A 21,560-nucleotide genomic window follows, 5' to 3' on the forward strand; every position below is an offset into this window, starting at 1 on the left:
AACGGCCCGCATCCTAATTTGCGAAGAGCACTCGACGTCAATCCGAACTGGATATGATATCGCGTGGGTCACTCCTGCTATATCAAACTTGTCAAGGAATTGTCTCCAGAGGTAGGCAATGGAGTGGAGTGAAAACGTGCTTTGTTCGGTGATTAATCGAGTGGGAGAGAAAAAATATATTTCTAGCTTTTGTGTACAACCTTAGGTTAGCATACTTAAACATACATACATACATATAATCACGTCTATATACATTGCGGGGTAGACAGAGCCAAAAGATTTGAAAATACTTATAGGTCACGCTTATATCAGCTGTTTGGCTTACAGATAGAATTGAGATTCATATAAAATGACAGGTTGCAAGCCCGTCGCCGAAAAGAAGAATCCCAAGTTAATAAATTTCTGACTGCACTAAAAATTTTATTTTTAAAAGTTTGATGTTACTTTGATAGCAACAATTTGCAGAATCAATTATACCGCTGGTTTAATACTCAAAGATTTTAATAATATTAAAAAAGGCCTCTTCGTCAGCTCTTTGATAAACAAATTTATTAAATGTTAATCATCGTTGCGAACGATTCCATCAGCCAAACTCAATATGAACGCGAGGTGATTCCGTAAAATTTACAATCTGCAATCGATTTGCAATGATCGCGCGAAAGATCTTTATCTGTCAAATTTCCGTCTTATTGTGTACTAGGTTTTACCAGCGGCGTCGCTCGCGCATTTTAGCGCCACCTACAACAGAATACAATATAGTTTTTCGCAAATCCCACGGGACTATAGTTTTAACCGGCATTGAAGGACTCTTAATTATATATACGCGCGATTGGTTTAGTAGATAAGACGTGAAGGGGCAACAACCAAACTAACTTTCGCATTTATAATATGAGCATGAATTCCGCCCGAATGCTAATGTATAATTTGGCAGCTTCGATACGTTTCAATGTCTGCTATGACGTCAGTGAAAATGCAGAAAAGCGGTATTCTGGGAACTCAATTAATTTTTTGCGTGTATTTCATTTGACAAAATTTTAACGTCCCAAATAATTCCGTAACTAATTCGGCCATCCATTTGTTAGCTATATGGGATCACTTTTCCGGATGATATACCTAATTCACTAACCACCAACGACCGCTAGGCAATTCAAGACACATCATAATACATAATAACGACGCACTTCAACAAAACAGCGGAAAATCTCGGACGGCCGCATCGAATACTGCATTATCATAAATTTGAATAGCTGCACAAATACCTTCAGATTTCTTCGCGAGAATCGAATGAGATTATCTTCATTTCAATGTTAAAGGGGAGGTAACAGCCGGAATAAAATAGGTCCGTAAATCCGGAGGCAATCACATTTAGTGAATCAATAAGGATTTAGTATAACGTAACAAATGGTATAATTGAGAATTTGAATACCATTGTGAGATGGCAAAGTGGGCTGTTCCATTCTTTCTTGTGACTTCTTGTGTACCGTTTTATATGGAAGAAAGAAGGCTTTATTCGAAAGGTTTTTGACGAACAAGACGATGCGAATGGAGATAAAAATGACGGAAGCGAACCTCAGCGAAAGCTCAGAAACTAGGCAGATGAGGGTACAACTGGGAAAACTAAAATATAATGGTGACAAAGTGATGAAATTGGTGAGCTTTCGTAAAACTAATACAACCCACAATCCAAAAGAAGCCTTTTGCTGCAAGAACACAAACAGATGTTTGTATAGATTTAAAATTAAAATACAAAAATCATATACCTACCGACGAGCGTGCATGAAGAAAATTATGAATGTGGATGAGGCGATAGAAGTATGCATGTATCATGGCAAATGGAAAGATGTAGTCTCTGTCTGTAGCGGGTTGATTCGGCATAACACCTAGCCTCACGGATAGCTTCGCTCGATCTTCCCTTTGGTGGAGGTCGAGCCGAATCATCGCTCTCGCTACACTGTCATAGTTTTAAAACAAATGAATTTGTAAATTTCGAAAGGTTTAATATAGGTCCTGACGTTGCTTGTTTTATTGTTGTTAAAATGAGTTCAGTGCGACCGCAAAGGACATTACATGCGGTGATTTAATTACGCACACATAACTTTGTGACGACGGTACAAAATAATAAAACTGTTACGCTCCATGTGGTCATATAGGGATCTCTGTGAACTGTGACAGCGTATATTTTCATTTGCACTAAATTTATTTTCTCTAATAAGTGTACTATATGCTATCTATGTAAAAATGTTAGAAGCCTTAAATCCTTAAAGAATTTTAAAATATTTAATCTTCAATGAAATAGAAATAATACAGAAATGAAAGATACATTTTATTTTTGTAAATGTTAACCCAGAATATGTGAACATTACCGATTACTTACGTACCAATATTGAAATAAAAATATTTAATACAGTGAACGCAAATCATAAATCATCAAAGTACAATACAGTTTACAATACACGTCAACTGGACATTCTTAACAGAAACATAATTATGGCCCACGCATCAAAAGCTCGTCGTACAAAGCTGTCAGTAGATTTGCCCTTTGATACGCCTTTCAGTAACATATGTTGTGAAAAAGAACAAAATAGATTGTGAAGTACACATTCGAGAAATTCTACACTAGAAAATGTTTGATATTCTATCACAAAATTACTAGTCGTTCGGCGCGAATGTAGGCCTTGTGTTTTTAGCGCCAAAGTCTCATTTTTGTACTTCTATGAATTTTAACTACATTTTATGAATATATAACAACTATTGAAAAAATTCTGATGCCCATCTAACTTGAAAATTTTGTTGAAGTCTTCCAAGTAATTAGCAAATTTTACAACTTTACAACCACCGTGACAGAAATAAAACTCATCAAGTAATTGTTAAAAAAATACAGAAAATCTAAACCATCTGACAAAAAATTAAGCTTTTAATCTCAGTAAACAATATCATAGACGATCTAAGGAACACTAAACTCATAACTGGTGTTAATGTCATAACGTGTCACTACTCTAAAGGAGGAAGGCTTGCTCCCAATAAAATTGGCGGAGATAATGAAGTCGTTTCAACGAGAACCCACCCCGGCATTAAAAAGAATGGCCCGTATACTGCGGATATTGGCCAATTTCGCCGCAGCCGCTATCTGTAAGGACTCATCAGTGATAAAGCCACTCAACTAGCAACATTTCAATAAAACCTGGACAGTTTTGATTGATGCACCGGCTACGGTGAATAATTTATGGACTTTTTCTGTCAGAGTTATACATACATTCAATTTAAATACAGTCAGTAAGAGTATTCCGTGACTGTCTCTCCTCAATTTTATTGTATCCATGTAAGAACGTCAGCTCATCATCATCAAAAGCCGTAGGACGTACACTGCTGAACATGGGCCTCCCCCAACGTCTTCCACTACGCTCTGTCGGAGGCGACCTGCATCCAACGTTTCCCCGGGGACTTCACCAGATCATCGGTCCATCTCGGGTGGGACCGTCCTACGCTGCGCTTTCCGGTACGTGGTGTTCATTCGACAACTTTTTCGCAACATCAGCCATCAGCCCTTCAAGTAATGTGGCCTGCCCATTGCCACTTAAGTTTTCCGACCTGAACCTCAGCTATTTATTTCAAAGCTCGGTCCGACCTTGCAATATGCATGAAAAGAGTTGGCAAAATTTTTGTCGACTACAAAACTAATTCAACTTTAGAAAAGTGGAACCGTCAGCTTCAAAAGAAACGTGTATAACGTATTAATTTTAATACGTTTCATAATTAACTTTCAAACATTCCCAAGTAGATATTTTTTACTGGAAATATAACTTAATTGTAACACAAAGTAAATTATAGTCAGTTTTCACAGCGGGAGTAGTAAAACTTCACCACATAAACTAACAGAGTCATGACCATAAACAAAACCTCTCTTATCTTTCTGTTCCCGAATTCCCGATTACATTTCCAACATTAGACAAAATTTACGATCGACTCTCTGCCCGACATAAACCTTGGGGAATTTGGTGGCATGTTTAAAATCTTTGTCCTTAAGTGAAATAAATATTATAAATTTAGCAAAGAAAACTACAATACCATAAAAAAAAACAAAGAGTAATTGCTTTAATGCCCATTAATAATTAGAAATCTGTCGCCGAAAGACCTTGTCTTTGCTGCATCTACTTACAATACCTTTATTTCAAAAAATATTTAACTGATTTAGATGACCCACGAACTTAATATTTCTATTGACAGATACTACATATCTTCTAAATTTTATCAAAATCAGACCAACGATTCGAAAGTTCTTGTAAAAATGTGGAATGAATACCGCGGGAACTCCGGGATAAAAAGCCTATATGTTTTTCTGGGCCTTCTTATTGACATCCTGACATACTCACAAACTTTTGCATTTATGATATTAGTAGGATATACGAAACATGTTTTTGTCGCTCCAAGTTGGTTTGACAATCAAACATTGAACGATGTATGAGAGAGATATACATGAACGATTAGCATCACTAAACGCGGCGCTGAAGTGAAAAGGAATCTTCTTCCACCTGGCTTTAGTCCCGGTTGCATCCTCACTACTCTGGAGAGGAGCCCGGGGTATGCCATTGATCCTGATTGAGTAAGTCAGGTTTTTACACGAACCGACTCCCATCTGACCCCCCGTAACCTTCGCAAGTAAACCTAAACCCTATTGGAACGATCATGGTTACACATCCAATTGCCTGAATGTGCAGGTTTCCCCACGGTGTTTTCCCTCGCCGTAAGAGCATCGGTTAGGAATCAAACTAATGTACATAACTTCGGAAATAGCCATTGGTACATGGCCGAGGTGGGATTTGAAGCTGTGCCTTTCTACGCATCACGCATTTTAACCGGGCAACTTACTGATTCGACCACAGACGCTCTTAAGTGAAAAGGAATATAAATGAATAATTAGGGGTTTAAGGGGTAGGCTTTGTTAGGTGGCTTAAACTTGGGATTCTTCTTTTAGGCGATGGGCTAGCAACCTGTCACTATTAGAATCTCAATTCTATCTTAAAGCCAAACAGCTGAACGTGGCCTATTAGTCTTTACAAGACTGTTGGCTCTGTCTACCTCGCAAGGGATATAGACGTGATTATATGTATGTGTATGTATGAATAATTAATACCACATAAATACTATAGCCATGTGTGTGTCTCCGCCCACGTGGGCAAACAGAGCCACAAACGAGATAAAACAGTGGTTCTCAAAGTGTGAAAGGGTTGGTAAATGTATAGGGTTACTGTTTAGCGTATGAAATGGAACCTGTGCACCGAAAGATAAACAGCTAACGGCAGAAATGACATGAAAAAGAAAAAAATACTGGCAAAGAGCGAGTCGGTCTCTCGCACGAAGTGTTACGTGTCATCATCACGCTTGATTCTAATATATTTATTTTTTATATTCACGTTTCCATTTGTTTATTAAAATCGACCATAAAATTGCTTAAAAAGTACTTTTTCGTTTTTTTTTAACGGTGAAAATATTATACATGTAAATATCCTATGAAAGTTTTATGCGTCTACCTGTTACCGTTATTATATTGAGCAAAAAAAACACGTTTATTGTATGTGGACTAATATTAAACACGTTTATTATAAGTGGATTAATATTTAATTTTTTTGTATTTTTTGTTAAAGTAATAACAGAAATACATACTTTGTGAAAAATTCAGCTACCAGCGCGTTTTGTCCGCGCAAAGCGAAAATATCAATTAATTCGCGGGAAGCCGCATGTTCAGTGCAACCTCATTTATACGTATCAAATTATAAAAAAAAGCATAATGACCGTGGAATTTTGAAAATATGTTGATTTTTGTGTGTCATATTATGTAGTTAAAAAAGATGGTTTGTAAGATCAATTATTAAAGATTTCGAGTTCATTACAAAGATCCAGGTTTTATTTAGTGCTTTAACATTTGGTCCTATCGCGTCGGATTGCTTTGTAGCTATATTGAAAAGGCAAATATAGCGAGGACTGTGTTTTCATATTGCTATAGAAAATTGCATGTACATAGTTCCGGTGTAAATAAGTAATTTTGCCCAACGCAAAGTCCACAATGCAGTCTATTATTCGATTACAGAAAGACATTTTGTCGCGTATAATAAACGCTCATAATAAATATAAAAACGCAACTAAAGAGATGTTGACTGAATATTTTTTAGAAACGAGATTGCATTGTTTAGAAGAACATTGGAAACAATTTTCAGAAAAACATCAAAACTTATGTATGGATTATGATAAGTTAGATCAAAGTTCATATGTACAAGAAGATGTGTATTCGAAATGCGAAGACGAGTATATAGAATTTAAATGTCAATTAAAGGAATCTCTCAGACAATTAAATGAGAAAAATATAAATAGCAATCAAAGATGTAATCCCGCTTCATCAGTTAAGTTGCCAAAAATTACAATTCCCATGTTTTCAGGCGAGTACACGGAATGGACATCATTTCGGGAGTTGTTTTTGTCCATGATTCACCATAACGATAACCTGAATTCTGCTCAAAAATTACACTACTTAAAAGCTCACCTTTGCGGCGAAGCTGAACAATTAGTCAGACATGTGCCGATTACTGCTGAAAACTATAGCCACTGCTGGACTACATTAGAATCACGTTATAACAATAAAAGGTATTTATGTAACTGTATTTTGCAGAGATTATTCAACCAGCGAAATCTAACGGTAGAGTCTTCGGCTGGAATTAAAGAAATTACCAACAATACATCTGATTGTTTAGCTGCGTTGAGTAACTTAGGTGTTAACATAAGCACATGGGATAGTATCATTATTTTTCTAGTGAGTTTAAAACTAGACCCTGAGACAAAAAAGCAATGGGAGCTTCATTCTGTAGCTGACAATCGCACTGAATTGCCTACGTTCAAACAATTTCAAGAATTTTTGACAAGTCGATTTACGGCGCTGGAGTTTATTCAACCATTTGGTACGTCAGAGCAAAGCACAGATAGCGCGAAGTTAAGCAATGTAAATAGTATGAAAACATTCCATGTATTTAGGATGGTTTGCGAATTTTGTGGTGACAGTCACAAACTTTGTTTTTGTAAAAAGTTCGCTCAAGAGTCCTATGAAATACGTCATAATTTTGTAAATAGTAGAAATATGTGCTATAATTGTTTAAGGGGAAACCATTGTTTAACTCAATGCAGAATAACTTTTAATTGTAAGATATGTAAAAAAAGACATCATACTCTTCTTCACCCCCCTGAGACCTCATGTGTAAATGCCACAACGTATAAAACAACAACGAATTCTAATGATATTGCACCTTCTTTCGTTAGCGATGTTAGACATGTGGCTGAAGACGTACTATTAGCTACCGCTCAAGTGCATGTGGAGTCGAATTCCGGTAACTATCACGTAGTACGAAGTTTAATAGATCAAGGTTCTCAAGTATCATTTATTTCAGAAAAAGCAGTTGAAATATTACAACTACGTAAGGAACCTACAAAACGCGTTATAGTGGGTCTAGGAGGTGATCAAAAAACGATGGTTTCTGATTATCAGGTAAAGTTAAAAATTCAATCACGGCTTAATCCGAAAACAGAAATTTATGTAAAGGCTTTTGTTTTGAAGCAAATCACATCATATATTCCTAATAAAAAATTACGACCGTTTAATTGGCCCGAACTAAATTATATTGCTCTTGCGGATCCCATGTATTCAGTCCCCAATAATATTGATTTGCTTCTCGGTGCAGATGTGATGAGCAAAATAGTACAAGAAGGCATTTTGAGAGGCCCACCTGGAGCGCCTGTAGCGCAGTGTACGAAGTTAGGTTGGCTTTTGTTTGGTCCAATTGGATAGCAACACAATATTGTTTTAATTTAAATATGAAAATAATCATTGTTATAGAAGTTCATGGTTTTGTTTACTTAGTATTATGTTGTATCTATATAATTAAGTTTTAAGTTATTACTAGTATATTCTAGTTCAAAAATAATGCAGTTCGATTGTTTATTGCATTTAAGGCAATTATTATTATTATTTATTTTAAGTTTTGTTTAAATACGTAAGTGTTTGATATTTGTGGCATCTCCTCATGGCGGGCGGTAGTAGAAGGACCTGCCACGAGGTCCTTGGCGGGCAGTATGTTCAGTGCAACCTCATTTATACGTATCAAATTATAAAAAAAAGCATAATGACAGTGGAATTTTGAAAATATGTTGATTTTTGTGTGTCATATTATGTAGTTAAAAAAGATGGTTTGTAAGATCAATTATTAAAGATTTCGAGTTCATTACAAAGATCCAGGTTTTATTTAGTGCTTTAACACCGCAGGAATTTCAGAATTTCCTCTCTTATTGTATCCCTAGCTGTGCGTTGAATATCAGTCAGTCATTGTGCTTTTAATTAATATATTTTCGAAAAATTTATATTTAGATCGATAAGAGTTTAATTAATCCCGTTCATTTTGTTCAACGGATACTAGTTTTGCATATTGGACATTAAAATTGGACATCATGCATGGCTCAATTTGAATCAATCTGAAATAGTACCGTGCGTCCATATGTAATCGGATGCAGTTTCGAAGCATTGAATAACGGATGAGTATAGGCAATTTCGCTTAAAATGTACATACATTTTACATAATCTTGCGGGGTAGACAGAGTCAATAGTCTTGATAAGACTGAGTGGCCACGTTCAGCTATGCGGCTTAAGATAGAATTGAAATTAAAATAGTGTCAGGTTGTTAGCCCATTGCCTACATGAATAATCGTAAGATTATTACCGCTTCCCTTAGTCGCTATTTTTAAAGCGATAAATCTGAGAATTATAAGAAAGACTTCTTTTCACTATTACATTTGAAACATTTAAAATAAACTGCATGCATACATAAAATCACGCCTCTTTCCCAGAGGGATAGGCAGAGACTGCATCTTTCTACTTCCCACGATCTCTGCATATTTCCTTCGCTTCATTCACATTTATAACTCTCGGTTTCGGGTACTCTTGACCTTATCTTAAAATAAACTGTCAGAAATTAAATTAAATTTTGGGAACCACTGTGACAAACAAATCATATTTCACGAACGATCGCGCCCTTCGACCTTAGAACAATCATTACAGGAGTAAACATGGAGTTGAAAACAATTATTTGGTTCCACAACTGGAACAATAAACTTTCGAAACCCAAATTTGAATTTGTAAATCGACCCTTCGTCGATAAACAAAACGGTGTCGTCAATATTTACTGTAATTTAAAGACCGTAGTGTGTAGGGCAATTAGGTAAAGCTAGCAAGTGAAACGATTTTACGTCACGCTCGCGTATGTTATGAGTGACAGAGAGGCATTGTCTTTGTGCCAATTTAATGAGTCTTCATGAATATATTATATATAAAATTCACATGTCAGTGTCACAATGCTCATTCCCGTAGGTAGGTACTCCTCCGAAACTACTTGACCGATTCTCATGTGAGCAAATTGAGTAGGTCTGAGAATTTTTCATTTAACTTCATGAATTGACGTCGTTGAAGAAAACGGCGCAGTGTAGTTTGTTCTGCCGCTTCTTCTAAACTTTCGAATTTGAAAGCGGCAGCCCCTATAATTAGGTATGTTTTGACGTCAACAGCTGAAACATGCATGCATTGTATCAAAGAATAAGAAGTTAATAAGACTTGCATTAAACACCAGTAATCCTATTCCACGTACCTTTGCTGCGCAGGATTAGACCAAAAACGTGTGTAATCAACTTAAGTTTCCCTCCGGACGTGACGCTGGAATATACGCCCGGTTGCGGACTAAAATTAGTTTATCGGTCGTTGTAGACCAGCCGGGTTATTGAATGAAGCATAACTGAATTAACTGGAACACGTAGGTACGGTTAAGTGGTTGTACCTACATGAATCTACTCAAAAACGCCAAGGCTTTAGATGTAATAGTCAATTAAGAACAGTGTGTTTAGGGGCATGAATGAAATCAAATCGAATTCAAGTTAATAAAATATATATACCGGACAAATTAAAAAAAAAAAATTTATTGGATAGATATTAGTGCCTTGTGGTTCCCGGCACCAATACAAAAAAGAAAAGGATCACTCCATCTCTTTCCTATGGATGTAGTAAAAGGCGACTAAGGGATAGGCTTACAAACTTGGTATTCTTTTTAGGCGATGGGTTAGCAACCTGTCACTATTTGAATCTCAATTCTATCATTAAGCCAAATAGCTGAACGTGGCCATTCAGTCTTTTCAGGACTGTTGGCTCTGTCTACCCCGCAAGGAATATAGACGTGACCATATGTATGTAGGATAGACATTATTTTGCTTGTAAGGTCTCAGTGGTTAGGTCAAATACATCATAAATATAAAACAGAAAAAGTTTATAAACACTTTGTTTGAAAGTACAATATTAAATAAGTATACAATTACAAGTTTTCCAATTTCATTGAATTGAGAAATTTAAAAATTATGAGTTCACTGTACGAAGAGTTACCACAACTTTTGGCGTCACTCGCTAACGACTTTAGTTTTCTTTACAGAATGTGTGTCAGACTTTTTTTATATGTTGTCTTAATACTGTCGATACAATTTTTGAATTTGAATTTGAAAAAAAAAGCCTTTAAATTTGTCTCCCTCTGCGTTACGTAATTTTTTTTATTCAAACACTGACCGTTCGACTGCCACTAGCGAGTATAAGAAGCATACTCATGTTAATACTTTAATAATAACTAATCTTTTATTCACAGCCAGCATGAAGTTTGTTGATTGTAATAACTTCTTCCCTATTATTTACCCTTTATATGTAATTATAAACACTCTCTATTCTATCATTAAGCCAAATAGCTGAATGTGGCCATTCAGTCTTTTCAAGACTGTTGGCTCTGTCTACCCCGCAAGGGATATAGACGTGACGTTACATTACATACATACATACATATGTATGTATGCATGTAATTATAAACACATATTTATGCAGTCTTTTTATTCAAGATATTGATGTGACAACACAGTTCAGTGACATACAGTTTTATATTTAAACTGTTATATATACTACTCTGTCAAGAAAGTAGCAGGAAAAGATCAATAATACACAAACTGTTTGTTATTCATCCAAATTTATTTTATCACCTTCAAAATATGCTCCTTTAGAAACGATACACTTACGCCAACGAATAATCCAATCATCAAAACATTTTTTAAACGCTGTTTCCGAAATTGAGGTCAGTTCTCGCCGCGAATTCTCTTTTATGTCTTCTACCGATTGAAAACGGGTGCCACGAAGTGGTAATTTGAGTTTAGGAAAAAGAAAAAAGTCGGCTGGAGCCAAATCTGGTGAATATGGTGGTTGCTCGATGGTATTTGTTGAGTGTTTGGTTAAAAATTCGTTCACAATGATGGCCTTGTGCGAAGGTGCATTATCATGGTGCAAAATCCAAGAATTTTCTTTCCACAAATCTGGAATAACCGCCAGCAAGGTAAATAAGGCAATAGTGACTGAAAATACTCATTCAACTTTGAGAGAGATAGCCACCGAACTTTCTGTATCTCACGAGTCGATCCGTACCATTTTAACTAATAATTTGGGTATGAAACATGTTGCCGCTCGGCTAGTCCCAAAAGACCTGAATTTTTTTCAAAAACTCAATCGCATGAGAGTCGCTGAGGACATGCTAGAACGAGTCAATTCCGACCCAACATTCATGAAACGCATTGTTACTGGTGACGAGACGTGGGTTTACGAGTTTGACATGCAAACTAGTCAACAAGCTTCGGAGTGGCGCCTTTCAACTGAACCAAAACCGAAAAAACCACGCCAAAGTCGTTCAAAAGTCAAAGTCATGTTGACTGTTTTCTTTGACTATCGCGGTGTTGTGCACTCGGAATTCTTGCCGGAAGGTCAAACGGTAAATAAGGAATATTATTTGAGTGTTATGCGGCGTTTAAGAGAGCAAATCCGACGAAAAAGGCCAGATTTGTGGAAAGAAAATTCTTGGATTTTGCACCATGATAATGCACCTTCGCACAAGGCCATCATTGTGAACGAATTTTTAACCAAACACTCAACAAATACCATCGAGCAACCACCATATTCACCAGATATGGCTCCAGCCGACTTTTTTCTTTTTCCTAAACTCAAATTACCACTTCGTGGCACCCGTTTTCAATCGGTAGAAGACATAAAAGAGAATTCGCGGCGAGAACTGACCTCAATTTCGGAAACAGCGTTTAAAAAATGTTTTGATGATTGGATTATTCGTTGGCGTAAGTGTATCGTTTCTAAAGGAGCATATTTTGAAGGTGATAAAATAAATTTGGATGAATAACAAACAGTTTGTGTATTATTGATCTTTTCCTGCTACTTTCTTGACAGAGTAGTATAACTAAAAATAGCACTGTATTTAATGTAAACAATAGATGCAACTCAAACTCCGCGCCAAAATGGAAAACAGTTGTGCCAATCTAACAACAACAAAAAAAAACAAAAATTTGAATTTGGAACCATAAATAAATAATCCATTCCCGATACTTTTCTGACTGAATGTATGTATTAAAAGCTCTTTACTAGTATCAGCAGGTGGCAAACGCGTCGCTTTGACATTTGCCGAGTAAATGCTCAATTTTATCTAGCTACAGCTTGTTCTGGCGTTTATCTAAAGCTGGCTGAACATCTGTTTCCCGTTTATACAATTTATAGATGCTTAGGTTTCAATAAAGGCGATATTATATGGAATTGAAAACTTTATTAGTGCTATCTTATTGAAGAAATTGTATTTTCGCAGCCTGGCAGAGTTGCTTTATATGTTTTTCAATCTAAGAGCGGTGACTCAAAGTTTCCTAAATTGATAAATACACGGTATATATAATTACGCTCCGACTTAAAAAGCAAATGAGCGCCTATAACCAAACTTATCTCAATAAATGATACAATTTAATTAATTTTCAACGAATTCTTTGTTCACATAACTGAAACACCGACCCGCTTAAACTCCGCTTTGTATATATATATAGACAAAAAAAAATGAGAGAACAGCCCAAATAAATAGTAGCGGTATATATACGGAAAATTATTGAATCCCATTGTAGAGCTTTACCATGCACGAATAATATTAATTATATATAGTTGATAGAAATCCTAGGGTTGCTTTGATCAAGGAGCTTTGTTGGTACGCGACCCACTTCGATATAATGCCCTTATACACGGGCCACGAAGAGAATCAGTTGGCTATTAGAAGCGGCAGTTCTCTAAATATCAATATAAATAAACTACAGCTAGTCCGCGACTTCGTCCGCATGGAATAGTTATTTTGGGCATTATTGAAGTCTTGAAGGATTAATAATTTTTTTTTCACATTTTCCATTATTTCTTTGCTCCTTATAGTTGCAGCGTGATGTTATATAGCCTAAAGCCTTCCTCGATAAATGGTCTATTCAACACAAAAATAATTTTTCAATTCGGACCAGTAGTTCCTGAGATTAGCGTATAGATATACATACATACATACATAAAATAACGTCTTTTTCCTTAAGCGGTTGACAAAGCCAGTAGTCTCGAAAAGACTGACAGGCCACGTTTAGGTATATGATGGAACTGAGATTCAAATTGTGACAGGATGCTAGACAATCGCCGAAAAGATTCCTAAGTTTATTGGTCTTTCCTTCGATTGACTTTTACACGGATTGCAGATTGCACGGGAAAAAAAGCAGCTGTCACAAATTTTCGCTACCTGACCAATATGAAAGGAAATTTCAAAGATTGAGATAGCCTCAAACTAGGTAGCTAATTTCGTTGTTGGATACTGAATTTAATCACAATATATTTTATAATACTTTATATTATATTTAGGTCAGGCTGAATTAATATTCTGAGAGCATAAGCTTTTCCTGTTTTGAATATATTACAACGTAAGAATTTCTCGTCTGCATTCCTATTTTAAATTAAATGCAGGAGTACGACATAAATTTTACATTACAGTCAATCAGGTGTTCCCTTTTTCAAAATAAATCTTTAAAGCAACCCAACTTTCAGATTCATTTTTAGAATGTGTTCTGAATCCCCGAATACTAATGCATAACTAACGTCACACGCCATCAACCAATCACAGCGAAGTCTAAATCGCGCAAGCAATGATTTCACAGATTAAAGCATCGATGGACAATGGACTCAAAATTGTCTGCCAGGCAGCTAGGTGTTATGCGCGGTTCCCCAGGCATAACCTAACCTAACCGGCAGAAGATCTTTCCTTTGTGGCCTTTTACCCGGATACATCGCACTAGCACAAACTGAATAATAGGCAATAATTCCCTCTTGCACCAAGAAATATTAGTTCAGAATATAAAAACACAACTTTGTAAAACAATGTCAACAACAACTAGTCAACTACGAAATGCAGTTAAACGGCACAAAGTGACGAAAACTACTTACTAAATCTCTCTATTAAAACTTGAATGACACTACTATCTAATTGTACTTTAATGGAGTTTGAGAAAAGAGATAACACTAATCTGTTTTGCAAAGTTTACAACAGTTAAGTACTCAGAGGCAACCGTGCATCGACTAACAATTAGCAATAACCTCCAGTGTATTGCCGCATCGCGCCGCCTCTGATTTATTATTCAGTCTATGGACCGGCTAACCTATTCCTAGAAAGCGGTGGAATATGGTATTAGTATAACTACAATTGTTTGATGATTAGTTCAGGTCTGATGTCATGTTTTTTACAAATCATTTGGTTATTTAATGATTATCTACTGTAAAGGCTGTGATCAGATCATTACTATTACTTACCGAATATTCCGTTGATTAAAATAAATTATATATTCATACATATTCTTATCTCACCTCTTTCCCGAAAGGTTAGGCAGAGACTACAAATTTTCGCCTGCCAAGATCCTTGCACAAGACATTTGCTTCATACACATTCATTAATATTTTCATACTAGCTCAGCAATAATAAATCTAAACAACGTAGCCATCTCGAAAACAAAGTAACAAAAACAAACTAAGATTAGTCTAATAATGAAAGTAAAAGTTTGAACATATTGTCGAAATCTTTTATAAGAAATTCTAACACACAAAGACTTCGAAAGTCTTTACTATAATTTAATCACGTGATATAAAGAATAGTTATTGATTGAATTCAGACGAACTACCTATTTATTAAAAGCTTTTCATCGATCGTTAAATAGTTTGTGCATAATATACACAGAATCTTGTTGCACAAACCACAAAACCACAAAGAAGAAATTACTTAAGATGTCCCAATTGTGTGATAAATTGAGTCTCGGCCACACTGTCCGTCCAGTGAGACGTGTGGCCCATCACTCAATTTGTGTGCGAGTGTTTTATTTCACTTTTTTCGGAACAAAGGTCCTCTACCACAGCTTGCTCCCAATAAACGACAACGTTAAAGGTCAAATTACCTTCTCGTGGACACTGTTTTATGGGTCGACTATAAAAAGCGTCCTTTATCGCAACGATTCCACGCGAAATAAACCGGTTAAGTCTGACACGAAAGATATATCTCCGATGGTTTATTGGCGGCGACGACCGGACGGATAAAGTGATTTAGAAAGTCTTCCGCGGACCATGCATTACCGACACGCGAATACAATTACATGTCAAAACAAGTTTACAACTTACAAATGTAGTACTCAGTTGGTCCAGATCATTCCGTTTCAAGATCTGTGACGAGAACGATCACTTTTTAGTTCCCGCAAAACTTGGGACTTCAAGGACGATATTATGCATATCGATTCGGCGAAGCACCGGACATCGAACCGCAAAACGAGTTAAAAATACCGGCCGGCCGACCGGCGTCCGCGACAACACCGGTCAGACTAGTCCGGCGACCACATGCGTTTGTTTACTATCGGACGATCGGCGTCGACTGCAGCGGCCCCTGGCGGGAAAAGTTGTTGAGGAGTTGCGAACTTACGTCGGATGCCCCAATCCATGTCTGTGGCGCGGGCGTGCGGCGCGCGGCGCAACGTCTCGGGAGCGACTGCCGCGTCCTGCACACGCCGCTCCCGCCTATCCCCGACGCCAGCGTTCATAAGACGGTACATGTGATACAATAGACCGCACACACTACCTACACATGTCTATTCCATACCGTAAACAAACAACTTGTGCAAATCAAACAATGCCCGCAATAGACCTCTCGCAGTTGGGTTTCAAACTTTTGCATGAAACAAGTTAAAAACTTTAAAGTTCTGTGAACGTACGACTGGTTAGTACAAGTGCAGCATAAAATACGTCAGTTGTTCCAGTTGGTGCGTTATAGGATCCCATCAAGTACCGTATGGATATATCTAACATCATTGATGAAAAGGAACGACCTCACATCTAGCTATTCACTGACAAAATCGCACAAACTATACTATGAAAACCGTTGTATAGCAATTGTTGGCGAACAATGACAACGGCTATGTGCCACGACTATATTGAGATATTGAATAAAATCCAAATATAAATTTAAAAAGACCCGCCAGGAACGTAGAATTTCCTCATAAATGGTGAATGTTTGTGTACTGTCACAGAGTAGATCTAAACATGGAGAACAAGACTCGCAATACAAAAAGTCTGAGCTTGCACTAATTTCAACCAACTTGGTTTATAATCAATAGATGACAGACCGATCCATCCACTTTCGACTCTGACTCAGTAAGAATCGTTAAGCTGATTTCAGAGTCTTTTCTTGAAAACGCGTGCAATTCGCTCGTACAGTAGAAAGTGCGCGCGTTTTATTCATACGCGCCGTTAGTGTAACGCGTATGGCGCCTATAGACATTACAAAGAAATATACGATCCTAAAACTTATGCCACATGGGTCTGCAGAGTCAAGCAAGCACTTTATTTATATTCACCAAGGTTAACACGTCTTCTTTTTCTCCCCATCTTAAGCCCTCAACCTCATGTACAGAATGCAGAACGGTCCGTCTCGCCGGCGTCATACAGAAATCAGCCTAATTAGCTGAACACTGTAGTATAATCTCCTCTGTTCGCTACAAAATGCTACAGATCCAACGATGAGAAGATATCACACAATCGCAACGAGTTTATTTCCCGTCCGGGAATTAGATCCCGGTTTACGGGACCATGAAAACTCTTTATTGCCCACACTGCGGTTCTTAAACCCAAAGTCCGTCAGATTACACGACACTACATGAAAATAGCAATTTCGCAGATTAGACGACTTTATGATGAGCTCCTCTATTATCGTTTCCGAAAAAAAGAGGGTTCTCCATCAAATGCCAAAATTACCGAGAAATGGGTCTGTATTGCACCAAGCTTTTTTTAAAATTAAAAAAATAACGTACACAGCTCCACCTGCATAAAACAAAAAACCCCAATAATTTTAATTCCCGCTGGAATTAAGGGAAATTCTCTCTTAGTGCAACCTTAAACTACAAAAAGAAAAGACCTTAAATACATTTCAAAACTCCAGAAAAAGACTGCTCATTGATGTGTCAGTCAGTCAATCAGTTTCCCCTTTTATATAGACAGAGTCAAAATGAAGAATCCAAAGAACGCAAACTACCATCTAAACACGGTCACTTAAGACTTGGTATTTTAACACCTCTCTACGTTTGTTGGGAGTTAAGGGTAAATCCCTTCGCCCAATTAGCGGGGCCAAAGGTCATTGTCAACGATATCACTCGCCTTCCATTCGCCTCGCAAATAATGACGCTAGCACTCCACTATTGTACTGAAATAACGTTATACTTAAAGATGGCACGAGCGAAAACATTTTACTCTGTGAGTGGTTCCGTGGATACAAATATTTATAACACTGGGTATTTTAACACGCTAACGTTGTACGTTTGCTGGTAGTTAAGGTAAAATCCAGTCGACCCGCAAATAATGACGCTGGCTCAACCAGTAGGTATTTATTGTACCAGTGGAACATTTTACTTTTATTTCAATTTGAATTGATTGCAATATTATTATACTCCCTTGCATGAAGAGAGTTATGAATGTGGATGATGCGAAGGAAGTATGCAGAGATCGTGGCAAGTGGAAAGATGTAGTCTCTGCCTACCCCTCCGGGAAATAGGTGTGATCTTATATATGTATGTATGTATGTAATATTTCTATTACTTGACTTTTGCCCGGAGCTTCGTTGTTTTGGAAATTTCCATAATAACAGTACCTTAAGTTATTCCTGAAGATTTATCTAATTTATGTCTGTGTCTAAATTTCATAAATTACATCGAAAAGTTTATATGTATATATATATATATATTTTACGAAAAGGTTCTCTTATCAGCTTACGGAACTCCAAAACTCAACAAAATTATCTAAACAAAAACGTAGCTTAATATTGTTTCGCTTCCAAAATAAAAGCACCACTTGTCTCCCTTCGGAATTAGCTTTTACGAAGGCGTTTTATACAATAACTACATCAATTTAATGATGTTTTATGAATACTTAATGACTTTCCCGGTAAGGATGAGTAATTATAATTACTTGCCATCGTTTGTAATTAGAAAATGCCATTAAATAAATGTATGAACACACAGATTGAATTGGCCCCAAAATAATTAACTACACGATAAATACTGCAATAGTAGTCTCTGCCTACCCCTCTGCGAAAGAAGCGTGATTTTATGTATGTATGTATAAATACTGCACATAAATACTTAAAATTGACATTTAAGATCCAGACCAAACAGGTAGATATCCTTTACGGGGTATACAGAACCATAAGTTTGACTCGAAAAACCACGGTTAGCTGTTTGGTTCACAGCTAGTGAAAGATTGCTAGCCCATCAACAAGAAGAAACCCAAGTTTATAAGCCTTTTCTTTGATATACTTTTACAATCTGCATGGAAGGAGAAGCAGCCGGAACACTATTAGCCCAGAACCGAAGCTACTAACACCTATCAAAGTTATTGTAAACCATATTTTAAAATACAAATCAAGTCTTAATCAAAAATATAATAACACCAAGATTGCTTCCCTGCGCATCAACTTGGCAATTTGATATAACTTTTGGCAGGTCGGGCCGGCTAGACGGAGCCAATTGTAACTTAAAATTAAGTCCAAGTACCAATGACATCACTGTAACAATGTCGAATCGAATAAATTCTGGCTGGATTCCCGCCGATGGGATTGTGAATTCTACGCTGGGACGGACCTTTTTCTTAAGTTTAGATAGAAATAGGAATAATATAGATATTTCATATATTTCTATTAAGCTCAGTGATATTTGTACTGTAAAAAATATAGAGTGTTTAATTGTTGGCCCAAATTAATCTACCAAACAATTTGAGCCAAAAATATTGTTTTCAGTATGAATGTTTGTTACGCGTTAAGTTTCGAACCGCTGCTGGTCTGATTTTGATGGCTTTAAAATGGATGATTTAAAAGGTATGCAGGATCTGTCAATAAATTTATACCAACATGAGGCAACAAAACAGGTTAAGTCGTTTTTTGAGATGTTCACAATTTTGTAAACATAAAATTTTTCGCGCGGTCAAACTTCGCGCCGAACGACTTATTTTGAAAGAGGTTGAAGGCGTTGCTAACTACACGGATCCTTCCAAAAATAAAGCCTGAAATTAGGGATCTTCCGACTCCCAGAATGCAGGTAAAATCTCCCGGATTTTCCGGAAGACAAAAAAAAACAAAACTAATTTTAGAAAATATAACGATTGCCACTCTCTAGCGTCGAGATATCCGAGTCTAATCTGTTAGGATGTTTTGTAAACTCTTCTGTTACTCTATGTGATCTTCGCTTGTGCCTCATGTTAGCTTCAGAGTCTAAGTACTACTTTTCAAATTTCATCGAAATACAATGTATCATTTGAAACTAAAAGCGCGAGTGCATTCACGATATAACCTTAAAAAAAGTTCGTATCAAAACTTGAACCTTCTTCTTTAAGGCGAGTGGCCCACAACCTATCACTATTTGCATCTCAATTCAAATTCAAAATTTTTATTCATTACTATAGGATACTATATATTGCTTAATAATTGTCAAAACGTATGGTTTAACATTGGTTGACGTCAAATAAATTACTTAAAAACTAAGTTTACTGTCGCTTCCAAGGCGTCAGTGCAGAAGAAGCGGTAACAAACTGCACTGCAGCATTTTCTTCAACAACGTCAACTTCACAATATTAATTAAACTAAGAATAGAAGAAAAAAAAATCCATTATTAAGCCTGCTGAACGTCTTTTGAAGACCGTTGGAAGTGATTATATATATATGTATGTACGTACAAAGTATCATTTTAATATGAAAGCGAAACTATTTTGTAGGAAAATTTATCCTTAAATGCAAAAGAAGTGTATTAGAGAAAATGCAACAAATAAAATTGCGTTTTCTTATATTTCTGAGTCAGTATTGTCGTTTAGCTGAGATTTCTATCAAGTAACGATTTAACTATATTTCCTCACGGATAACCTTGACCTTGACTTCTTGACTCTTTTGTTTGCAGAATTGTGTTTTTATCCTTCACTAGTGAGGGAAAGTGTTTCAGATATCAGTTAACTGGCACTTGATATATCTGCCTTTAATAACCTGCCTATCTGAACTAATCAGACTCTTATATTATCGTTATTCCTGGCCGAACAAATAAAGGAAAATACCCACTGTCTACTTATTTACACGATCCAGAAGTAAATTCAGATAATTCCATGGGACACAAAGAGACACAACACAGTGAGACTTCGATACGCTTTCAACTTTAATAATGCAACTAAAAAAAATCACTGAAACTTGGCAGCAGTAGGATTCAAACCCGATATCTGCCAGTTACCTAAATAATATATATACATACATATATAGTCACGTCCATATCCCTTACGGGGTAGACAGAGCCAATAGTCCCGAAAAGACTGAATGGCCACATTCAGCAGCTGCTCGGCTTATTGATGGCTTGAGATCCAAATAGTGACAGGTTGCTAGCCCATCCTATTACATTACCTAAATAAATTGAAATTAAATTTCACAGCAAAATCACATCAGATGGGGGTTTATGGAATAATCCTACATCCGCACAATACCGATACGGCACATCGTTATTTCCTGTTACGTTAAAATCCAGGGCTATTCACCAGGCCATCACTACATAGTATAAAACAAAGTAGCTATTTTAGTCTGTTTGTCTGTATGCTTAAATCTTTAAAATTACGCCACGGATTTTGATGCGGTTTTTTTGTAACAGGTAGAGTGATTCAAGAGGAAGGTTTTTATGTATAATAACATTTATAATTTTGCACCCGTGCGAAGCCGGGGCGGGTTGCTAGTGTTATATATAATATCTAGTATAATGGGACATATAGATTTTAAATAAAATATAAAAGAAGAATATTTATATCGTCACTAAATTAATCGAATTCAATTATTACTCACGTGCTATTCTTAATTGTAGAAAATTCTGTTAAAACAATTCATTTCTTACTCTTCTATACACAAATTTTCAATTATAATAAATATTTTTATACCCTCTGTCCGAATTTATTATAAAATTATACATCATAATAGAAAATGTCTTCAACATTCAGAACGTAAGAGTCATCCTAGCCACCGGCTATAAGTGGACGTAATGACGCGAAGTTCCGACTGCAATTGCGATCGCAGTGTTCC

General features: G+C 36.5%; 1 protein-coding gene across 1 annotated transcript in view; it reads right to left on the reverse strand.

The window, feature by feature from the left end:
• LOC106130215 (afadin) overlaps positions 1-21,560 on the reverse strand; it is a 129,146-nt gene that overhangs the window by 57,602 nt on the left and 49,984 nt on the right.

Source organism: Amyelois transitella, chromosome 7 (genome assembly GCF_032362555.1).
Source record: "Amyelois transitella isolate CPQ chromosome 7, ilAmyTran1.1, whole genome shotgun sequence".
NCBI classification, from domain to species: Eukaryota; Metazoa; Arthropoda; class Insecta; order Lepidoptera; family Pyralidae; genus Amyelois; species Amyelois transitella.